The sequence below is a fragment of the Bemisia tabaci genome, chromosome 6 (genome assembly GCF_918797505.1).
Source record: "Bemisia tabaci chromosome 6, PGI_BMITA_v3".
Lineage (NCBI taxonomy): Eukaryota > Metazoa > Arthropoda > Insecta > Hemiptera > Aleyrodidae > Bemisia > Bemisia tabaci.
The window spans coordinates 18001225-18012612 of NC_092798.1; positions in this window are offsets into that span (position 1 = coordinate 18001225).

Sequence of the window (11388 nt, forward strand, 5' to 3'; positions counted from 1 at the left end):
CTCTTGGAAATAAAGAAGCGAAAAGGGGAAAACCCCTCGTACAGTTTTCCTCGCTTAGATGGAATCGAAACTTTTATAAGAGATTATACATCTTTGAAATTTTCAAGGCCCCTAAAAAAAACACCTTCTCACTATAGAGTTGCCAAGTTGAGATTTTTGGATTTTAATTTTAAACAAGGAATAAACTTATTGGTTTGTACTTCATAGCCTATACTTAAGCGTTAAAAGTATGCATGGGTATGATGTATTAGTGACCATAGCCTTCTCAGTACATTCCAAGCGTTGTTGCATTTTAAAATTTGCTTGAAGACATTCATATTTCTTCGTGGTGTTGACCGATTTTTGAAAATGAGGAAAAAAAATCGGTCGAATCCTTTGATTCAACCGGCTCCTATTACAACCGTTTTTAATTTTAAGAACCCTGATCTTCTAAAGACAAAAAGGTAGTAGACAGAGGGCAGAACGGATCACGACAATCTTGCACACGATCTCTTTATTACCCTCGTGTTGATCGATAGGGATTCGACCGAGTTTTTCTTTATTTTCAAAGATCGGTCATTGTCGTGCACTCATTTAACGTTACCTATATTTAAAGTCAATGATAAATAATATTTTTTACGGCGATGGTATGTAAACAAGACTTAACAGCAGTTTTACCGTTTGGTTGCCATTCTTTCCTACGCCCTGAGCAGCGGGCGGTGGAGAGAATCGAGCCAAGTTAGGTTTGGTTGGGTTAAGCAACTAAACTAACTCTGCGGGAATGCTTACGGTATCAAGCGAAATTGAAGGCGCTTCGCTGCGCTCTCGCAGATCTGTATTACAACTACATCACGGTGTGCCTGATAAAATTTAAATAAAATGGAAATATCTGTTGATGGGACCTTTAGGATCTTATAGTAGGGACCCTTACTAAAATTCCAGTCAAATTAAAGTATTCTATCGAGCTCCTGAAAATTATAGCCCCTCTAAAGTCATTCAAGGGTCAAATTCCAGAGCGTGAAAGGAGGAAAAAAAGCCCGCGCGGCTTTCCTTGTTCGGATGGAATTGAAACTTTTATATGACGGTCGTACAAGTAATTCTATCTCTGAAATTTTCAAGACCCCCAAATTTTATATTATAGCTACAGCATTGCCAAGTAGACATTTTTGGAATTAATTTTTGTTTAAAAAAAGGAATAAATCTATTGATTTTCTTTGTGCGGCCCAAAAACGTCAAAAGTATCCACGTGGATGATATAATGAAGACCATATCCTTTTCAATACTCTCCAAGCGTCGCACAAAGGATCGAGTCAATCAGAGAAGTCGGACATGAAATTTTTAACTAAAACTGCAAATTTTGATGTTTGTTTCGTCACATTTTAAATTTTACGGGGTGCTTCTTCAAGAGAATTTCACGGAGAAACCGATAGAACCACTTATTAAACCTCAAGGTTCTATGTTTAAACGGAGTTATAAATTTTCAAAGTTTCGAAATTTTGTCCGGCCTCTCCCATTGACTCGATCCACCGTGCGTCGTTGCCGTTCTAAATTTTTTCAATTAGATTCACATTTCATCGATAATGCAGTGTTTTTGAGGTATAAGTCATGGGTTAGTGTGGATCGTACAGCGTACATCCTGCGTCTAAAATAAATGTTCCACTTGGTTTAAAAACTTCCATGCCTCGTGAAATTTCATGAAATATTTAACAGAAATTGCCAATCTTAAAAAAGTGTTTTTGGTTTTATGCTACCCCGACTCTAAATCGTGTGATAGTCAGCTCTCATTAACTAGTGTAAGTTTACACCAATCGCCAATGGACCACTAGACAAGGTACGAATTTAAGCATTCTGACACATGATTCTTAACCAGAATTTCACGTAGAACACGATTCGTGAAACGAAAATTACTGAAACAAACTCCTACCGAAGATAATAATGTTTTTATTTCACATTGATCAGGAAGAATTTGAACTGCCCGCTCACAAGAAACTCAAAGCTCTACGTGAGTCACATCGCGCACTACAACGGTTTCAGCAAGCTTTTAGATCGAGCAATGTTCATTTCCCACCATGTGTCATTCAAACTATAAGCAATTTGCTACAGCTGAGCCAAAGCGTCAAGGTCGAGGTTGCCAGATTTTTATATCGCAGAGACTGTCATCATAACGTCTAGCGCGCGATGTGAATCACGTAGAGCATTGAGTTTTCATGAGCGGGTGGTTTAAATTCACGCATCAAGAATCATTAAATATCTTCGTAAGGAGTTGACTCCAGTAATTTTAGTTGTGCGTATCGTGTTTTACGTGAAATTTTGGTTAAGAAACATGTATCAGAATGCTGAAATTCGTACCTTGTCTAGTGGTCCATTGCTCGTATCCATGAGTGTCGAAAGTACTTTTCTTTGAATGTATTGTGGACAACGTCTGATAATATGCCGTCTGTGCATGCCATCGGTATCACCGAACACAATCTCTTCTTTTAGCGAGGAACAACATTGTACTGCTCTCTCCGCATGCACACTGCATAGCCAGAGAATTGTGTTCAAAAAACGATTCTGTCTTGATATCATTCATTTCCCAGTCGACATTGCTCTTTCATACTTGTTTCTTAATGGAAACCCCACCCTTTTCCATTCACCTTTTACATTTAAGCAACTATTTTTCTTTTCTTTTTTAGGTCGATGCCCGAAGCTGCTTCTTTCCGGGCGAAGGAGAGAAGAAATTCTACATGTAAGTCAGTTAACCAATCTTTTTCCTCTTCTTTTTTCTGCTTCTTATCGGGATGATTTTCCCTTTGTCAGTACTTAGCCGTGTTCTGTCGACGCACACTGGACCGAATCAATAGGAGTAGTCGGACAAAATTTGGAAACTTCAAACGCTCATAATTCCGTTTATAGAAAACTTTAAGGTTCTAAAAGTGGCACCCTTGATTTCCTCGTGAAACTTTCTTCTAGAGCCAACCCTTTAAATTTAAGATGTGACGAAATAAACATTAAAATTCGAAGTTTTTGTCAAAAAATTCATGTCCGACCTCTTTTTATTGTCTGAATCCACTTTGCGACGCGGAAACTGGCGCAAGGGGGCCGTTGCGAATCAGTCAGGTTTTTTTTTTTGGAATGAGCCTGGAAGGAACCAGTGGAAATCGACTTGGCCCCTTTCAAGGAATGTAAGAGATTTTGCTGAGTACGTGCGTGTCTTATCTTTGATCTTTAAAATTACGATTTAATAAATTTTGCGGTTAGGACAACTCAAAATTGCTCCTGACATGACTCAGTTTTACAACATTATTCGGGTGAGCCCCCTCCTCCACCGCAAAGTCCAAGTTGACTGGAAGTGAGAGATGCTGCGCGAGAAGACTAGAGAACCTATATAGGGAGAGTATGGAAAACTCGAAATATGTAGCTCTTAGGGCCCTAAAGTGTAGGTAACCTTTGAAAACGAAAAGTGTCACTGTCAATCTTCAGACTTAAATATCAAATGAAAATGGACAAGAAAATTCATAAGTAAGCATTCTTCCGCAAAAATGAGTAATTTTATGCCAAAACCAAGTCAAATACGTGTTTTACCAACGACAGTTCCCAACAATTGTGATAATACTTAAATCACTCTGGATAATTTGAATTTATAGATTGCTTACCCTTTTGGGGCCTATGAGCTCCATCTCCTAACCTCAAAATTTTCGACTTGTCCATACTCTCTCTATATACTTATAGGGACTCTAAAGAAGACTAATCAAGTTGGGCTGCATTTTCGGGAGAACAAGTCTTAAGTCTACGTCATGCCATTGCCTGAAGTTTACGAGACCACCAAGAACATTGTATCGATGGCCGAAGTGTGAAGCTACGTGTCGTCGTAGCTGTGTTTCAACATTTCCGCTCCTATTTTATTTTTTTTTCTTTTTGAGAAAAAACAAGTTGACTACCTAGTTTCAAATGTATGCTCAACTTTCCCCCCAACTGCCAGAGAAGAAAAATCAAGGAAGTTTTCAAGAAAATACGTCGTCTAGTTATCCGAAGAAAAAGAAAAGTACGACAAGAAATCTGCAACGTTGCAAATGGAGATACGTGGTTTCGCACTTTGGCCAATCGGTCATCGATATGGATTATAGTTTGCAATATGGCAACCCTTTATTTTTTGCGTCATACTTCGAGCAAATAGAAGAAAGTCCGGGGAAGAGTGTCGAGAATCTTTTATTCCGCAGTCGAACGGAATCCAAACACATCATGAACAACTGTACACGAATTAACGCAAGGCAGTCAGTCTTAGTCCGAGGAAATAGCAGTATGTAAACAAAATTTATTATGGTAATTTTAGCTTTCTTTTCGTCTAAAAATATTCAACATAGGTTCAAAACTCCCAACTCTCGGTAACAACATAGGCAGAAAGTTACTTTTTGATCTTGAGGAGCCGTTCGTAATTACTGACCCCCGGGGGGGGGGGGGGGGTCGAGGGGAGCGTTACGCCATTTTTTTTTTGATGCGTTGAAGGATAGGAGCTAACGTCACTAAAGTGTCACAAGGGGAGAGGGGGGTCAAAAATTCCGAAAAATTGAGTTACATACTTTATGAACACTCCCTTAGTATAGTTGCACGTATAGGTGCGAATAATTTTATGGGCCCATCTAAGTATTTGTTCAGAAAATTGTTAAAATAACGGCCAATCCCCGTGCGTTTTACGGTCTCTTTCCTGAAATTTTTTAAGTATATTTTTCTTTTCGAAGTAAGAGAGAGAGGAATAAGTAGGTCCAAGTCTGCCTAATTTTTTGTGGATATGCGTCACGTGACGCGTGCCTTACGAAGGGCATCTTTAAAGCGAAAAAAAAAAACCCTCCTTGGTAATCTTCGTTGCCCGTGAATACTAATCGACCCCCTCCCGCGCCTCTCTTTTTTCCACCCTCCATGATCTACCGCAATGAAAAAGGCTTTTGGATTAGCGTGGGTGGCAGCCGAAAACGCTGGGGTTGACCGCGAAACTAGTCAATGGCCGAGGCCAAAACGCGTCGGACCTTGACAGTGTTGTTCTTGAAGTGTAACTCAACATGCAATGTCGCATCGATTGCTCCCAGAGCTTCAAGTTCAACCCTGTTGATAGCTCCCAGCTCAACCCCCGTTTCAACCCCCTCTTCGTGACTGCCGATTATCCGCCTCCAGATTCACCCTCAGTTTACGTTGCGCGTACCGATCGCCACCATTTCAACATGTTGTAATGTTGAAAACATGTTGTGTTGTTTTTTTGGAGTTGGGGTTTTACACAAAATGACACGCGTGTTTTAGTATGAAGGAAGTTATTAACTCACCGAATGCACGTCGGATTGACGTCAATCAGCGTTAAATAAAATTGTACCTAGTTAGGTACAAAGCCAAAATCACAGGGGTTTTTTTTTTTTTAATTCTTTGACGAATTGACAATAAAGAATAAATTGAAGGAAAAGATAGGTATGTATCGACGGTGAAATTACCAGACCTAGTTGAGGATTTGCGATGTTTAAAAATCTCCGCTTGTATTTTATTTTTTTGAAGGAGAACAAATCAGTATCATTCCTTGAAGTTTTCACAGAGGTCTCTCCGCACGGGGAAGGAATATCTCGGAAGTATTCAAGAATTGACGTTCAGTAGTTTCCTATTTAGAAGATAAAGTATGGCAGGAAGTTTATAGCGTCGCACACTGAGTAACCCAGTATGGTAATTTCACCGCCGATGTATTTTAAACCGAACTGGAGCTTTGGCGGTTTGAGGTTTGCAGTTCTAACGCAGTTTTGAATCATTAGCCGTTTAAAGTTTTATTCTGCCAATCTTGAAGCCTAAAATCTCGTATTACATAGCCATTTTACGCTCTTTCTCAGCTAAAAATAATGTTGGATACTAGAGCGCATTTTCCGTCGAAAATTCAAATGCAGATCTTTTTAACTCGAAAAAAAAAGTGTTATAAAAATTTACCCCGGTTTCCTGAGGTCTCCTTTTCCTCGAATGGTCACACTATACCTTCATTTAAAAAGCAGTCGATATGTGATTAAAATACTCGAAGCACAAAGATGCTTCAGGCAACAAATCGCCACCTTCCGGTCAAAATATCACAAGTGCCATGCGACCTTCAAAATTTCCGCCGTCATTTTATTTTTTTTTCTGAGAAATTGTCGGTTGAATTTGTTTGACAATTTCACCGAATTTTATAGGCAGCACCAAAAAAAATTCAGTGAAATTTTCGGACAGCTTCGTCGAACAATTTCTCTGTTAAAAATAAAATGGCGGCGGAAATTTTGAAACGTCGCATGGCGCTTGTGATACTTTGGCCGGAAGGTGACGAAATATTCGAGAAGTGATGCGGTCGCATTTGAACGGTCATGAAAAAAACCCAAATTCTGAGTCAAAGCAACCGCACGCTGAAAATATGAATCTGTTCAAGTATGGCATCAATAAGCACTGCTATACCCTGTTAAGAAATGTAGGCAGGACCACCAGATTACTCAAATTTGATTTGTTTTTACTTTCTTATCGTCCTTCAGTTGTCATTTTGGCAACTTTTTTTTTTAGGTTTTAACTGTCAAATACTCTTATTTGCTGGACCGGTATAATCTTAAAAAAATATTAGTGACAAAAAGACGAGCACACTAAACAGACACTGTGAAAGCGATGATAAAGTTTACCTCTAAAAGCGGTGGCACAAATGTTTCACGGACAAAGATTTAAAACCCAACCTTCGACCGACCCCTCATTATCTCTTGATTGTATAGGCGAATCATATTTCGCTCATCGAATTTTTCCCCCAAAAAATAACACTCAGCAATAACTCTCTGTAGACAATTTCTTTTCTGTTGGTATTATCTGCGTGGATATCCTCGCTCACCGAACTGATCTGTTCGGTAAACGCTGTATCTGGGTGAATTTTTCTGAAAGTTAAAATAAGAGTATGTCAGAAAAGTTTTGGGAAATGAAAGAACTTACCGAGTTAAGCAGAGAGGAAGTTGAAAGTATAGAAACACTCGAAAAACTAGTGGAAGCCCTGTTATCAAATGAACGATTAAACAAATTAAGTGACTGGGAGCATGCTCTAGCAGCCGTGGTATCTATGCGCCTTCGTCTAATGGGGTATGCAATTATACCCACTTCAGAGTCGAAATTTGCTCGGGTAAAGTAGACTCCTAACTGTCGGAATCCCCGAGTCGAAGGCCAAGTGGAATACGGCAGCATGATAACTTAAAGAATCGAGGTACGCCTTTTATATCAGGGAACGACGTTTTATGCTGAAAAAAAATATGTGTCAAAGCATTTAATTAAAAGGAACCGTAAGCCTAGAGCGTGTACGTGATTTATAGTGCTTATGGATCCAGTCAATTTGTATTCGGTTCTCTTTGACATGAATCGTAGTTTTTCTTACAAAAGAACGCAACTACATTTCAGTGCTGCCTTTCTCATCACAAATTAAATTTTTACAGAATCTTGGGCATTTCTGATTGGGAATGTCACTGATTTTCCCTCTGATCTTATGCAAAAATCAGACAAATTTTGTAATTTTGGTACAACACCTTTTGCATCCGAGAATTAAAGATCCGAATAAATATGCCGCCATATTCATGGTAGTTTGGTTTTTGACAATTCGTAAGGACAAGGGTGCTGAGAATGATCTACCGCACGACCTAGGGCTCGTACAGTAAGGGTGCGAGGGAACCATCTGTTCCCTCCCCCTCGTTTTTTTTTGTGGACCAAAATGAGAAAAATAAACCAAAAAGCGCGCTAAATTTTATTATAATTTGTGGATTAAACACTAAGCGCTTTCAACCCTCTTACGATGTGAGGAATTGCTCGACAAGTGAGAACATTTTGAGACTGAGATTGTGACTAATTTTTGCTCCGAAGAACTTTTGGTATCCCCGCGTACAAATTGGCTCAGAAAAATGTAGGCTGTTTTGGGGCCACTACTCATTCCGCCGAGACAACGGTAAAAAAGGGCCCAGGTACCCCTTCCAGTCTTACCCTTTTTCAGAATGTGTATGTAGGAAAAAGCACCCATGGTCCTCCTAAGCAGTGTATTTTATCAATCAACTGGGCCGGATTCACCTACTTGCCGCCCATGGGCCGCCTATATTTTGCCGCCCCCTTCTCATTCGTTTTGAAACTCGATAAAAACCATCAAATGAACGTGCCAGCGGGAGAGGGGTGCATAAGACGCATTTACTCGTGTTGAACACATTTTTTGGGAAAGCCCTGTCAACACTACTAGCAAAAGTTCACGAAACTTTGCGCGAAAGTTAAGTTCCGTAAACCTATCTCTGTGTGGACAAGGTCTTCCATTCATAAGAAATGAATGAAAATTTATGAAAGAACAAACACAAATGTGGTTCAATGATTTTAACTTCCGCCGCCGCGCCGCGCAGACCGCACTGTGTTGGACGCAATGCGTGAAGTATTCACGCAGACTTGTAGGCGCTATGCGTTTCCAGGCTCATAACTTCCAGGCCAAATTGCGTGTTTGGTCTCTCTCTTAACTCGACTTATTGAGGATGCTGTCTCTTGTATCACTAAGAGACGACAAAATTAGAAATTACTACACTCTCAGGAAATAAGAGATTTTGTCGCCTTTTCTCGTTTGTAATTTTTTTTTCTAAATCCGATTTTTTTATACCTACACTTTAAAAAATTGCAAATTTTTGCCGCCCCTTAGATTTGCCGCCTTGGGCCGCGGCCCATGTGGCCACCCGCTTAATCCGGCCCTGTCAATCAACGATGCCTAAAGATGCTTTTGACTTTAAAGTTTGAGCGAATATAATACGTTGCTGTCAGAGATGGGTCATTTCGAAATGAATCAATGAGTCATCTCATACCTCTTCGCTTCAAAGGTCACCGATGTGAACTAAATATGAATAACAACGCTCAAGTGGAATCAACGGCGCTTAAAGTATACCCCCCCCCCCCCTCCAAAAATAAAATAAAATTGGATTTAGGTATTGGATTTCCAAACAAGCTTGGAATGAATTCGAATCTCAAATTCATCGCATAAAATCCTAAATCTTGTTTTCTTTTTCTTTTCAGATGCACAAAAAATGAGTATTGCTGCTCATTTGGCTGTTGTCTCTCGCCATCATTTCAGTTTTATCAGTTATGGTACTACTGGTAAGTTTCCTCTCGATTTTTACGATAATGCTCTGAATCGGCTTTTTAGGCTTATAATGTTTTATTTTATAGTTTTCAGCATCCATCTAAAATCAACCCACTGTTCCGACAATGAAAGACCATCGTGTTTCTCGCAAAATACAGAAGTACAGAACTGTTAATTAAATGGTGTATTTCTGCCAATCGGAACTATGTGTATTATGACATGGACCCTGTTATGCACATATTCTTATGGGTCTCAGGGCTCATGTCTCAATGCACATAGTTCCGTTTGGCAGAAATACGTCCAAATGAATAATCCCCGCGGGAGCTCCGTATCAATACCCTAGAGCAAAATAATACTCAACTCCATTTCATTATCAGTCCACAACAGTAGATGCTCGCGCATCATGTCGTGACGGCTTCATGGAGATGTTGCATGTGTGAGAAATTTGCGATTTCACTGTTGATTCTTTTGTAAAAGTTCGCGAGAAACACGATGTGGCCACTGGTTTTCTCTGAAATCAACTCCCAAGCTCAAAAAAAGCTCTCAAGTTGAGGCCAAAATGGAGGGGATATCCCACGCTATTCTGAGAGTCCACCTCTACATCAAAACAAACTCTCCATGCAAAGAGGGAGCAAATACATTGACAGGGCTGCCACTTTATTTGGGGAGTTTAAAACTGAAAAAGGCAGCCCTGTCAATGTATTTGCACCCTATCTTTGCACGGAGAGTTTGTCTTGATGTAGAAGTGGACTCACAGGATAGCGTGGGATATCCCCTCCATTTTGACCTCAACTTGAGAGCTGTTTTTGAGCTTGGGAAATGATTTCAGAGAAAACCAGTAGCACCATCGTGTTTCTCGCGAACTTTTACATAAGAATCAACAGTCAAATCGCAAATTCCTTACACATGCAACTTCTCCATTGATTCCAATATACATCGCTGTAGCGTGGCGTGCTTTGCGATGTATCGATTGATCTGCCATTTAAGCCAACGAGAAGGATCGATAAACAGGGCGTTCGCAACGAACACCTTAATAATCGATTCTTTACCATAGCTTCAAATGGGGAAACATAGATAACCGACCAATCTAGCCTCGCCACCGATACATCGCAATTCTGAAACTTCATATCTCATGAACGGCGTTAGATAAGCCTGCCAGAATTTGCTCACAAATGGAAGCGCTGTTGAAGATCTTCCAAATACCATTACTGCCGCGCAAAGCAAAAACGTCGTAAACGCCATTTTACATTTTTTCGGAAACGATGTAACACAGCAGAAAAACTTGTGTACCTTGGGACGATGTTTTTACAGAATTCTTTCGCAAATACCATCAAAAACTTGACTTGAAAATTTGAGGTGCATGGGTAAAACGGTTTGTATGGTGTAAAGTGTTAAGTTCCAAATAACGAGGGAAAATCTTGATGGATTTGCGGCGTTCTTGCTTAGCACGGCGGTATTCTGCCGTGGAGGGAAAACGCCGTATAAACATCCGAATGTTGCCAAATTTCCTATCAGAAAATATTTATTTTTGAAGAGAGTTATGAATATTTTTCCTTGAGATTCTCAGACTTTTTAGATCGAAGTTCGAACAAAATCTTCTGAAAAATCAGAAGAGAAATATGCATAAGATTTTCCCGAAAATTCGCTATTTGTCGAAGGAAATTTTGCAACTTGGCCTGATGGCTTTAACGGCGTTCTTTCGTTGCATGGCAGAATAGGTAACTATTCTTTCTGACGATTTGAAAGGTAACTTTTTTTTCTGGCATATATTAATATAAATCGGTAACCTTCAGAGTGCAAAATATGTTCCGTAGTTATGAATGCGTCTACCGTCAATCTTTCAAAGCAGAATTGCAGTTTGCAGATTTAGTTGTTCCTCTATAACGTAAGGGCTTGATCCTATCATGACGCAACTTCTAAAAGCTGGAATTGAATACGGACTACAGAGCTGTTCTCAGCCAGGGGTACAAAATATACGCGGTCTTACGGCCCGCGGATCACATAAATTACATTTTGCAATAAGGAACCACTATTTCTGGCTCTTCCATAAAAGCACCTTCCTGCATAGGGAAACCAATGTCATATATGTTGTTTCTAAAATGAGCCAGAAATAGTGGTTCCGTATTGCAGAATGTGATCCACATGATCGTTGAACATGGTTTTGGATAGGTGAGGAAAGTCTTGTTCGAAACGGCACCGAAAAGTCCTCTGAAAAAAGTCCGATAATTATCAAGCTTTACGACTTCACGGTAGACGTTTCGACCATTCACGACAGCTTCTACGCGACGTTCTTCTCTTGCTTATCAAGCAGAAAAAAT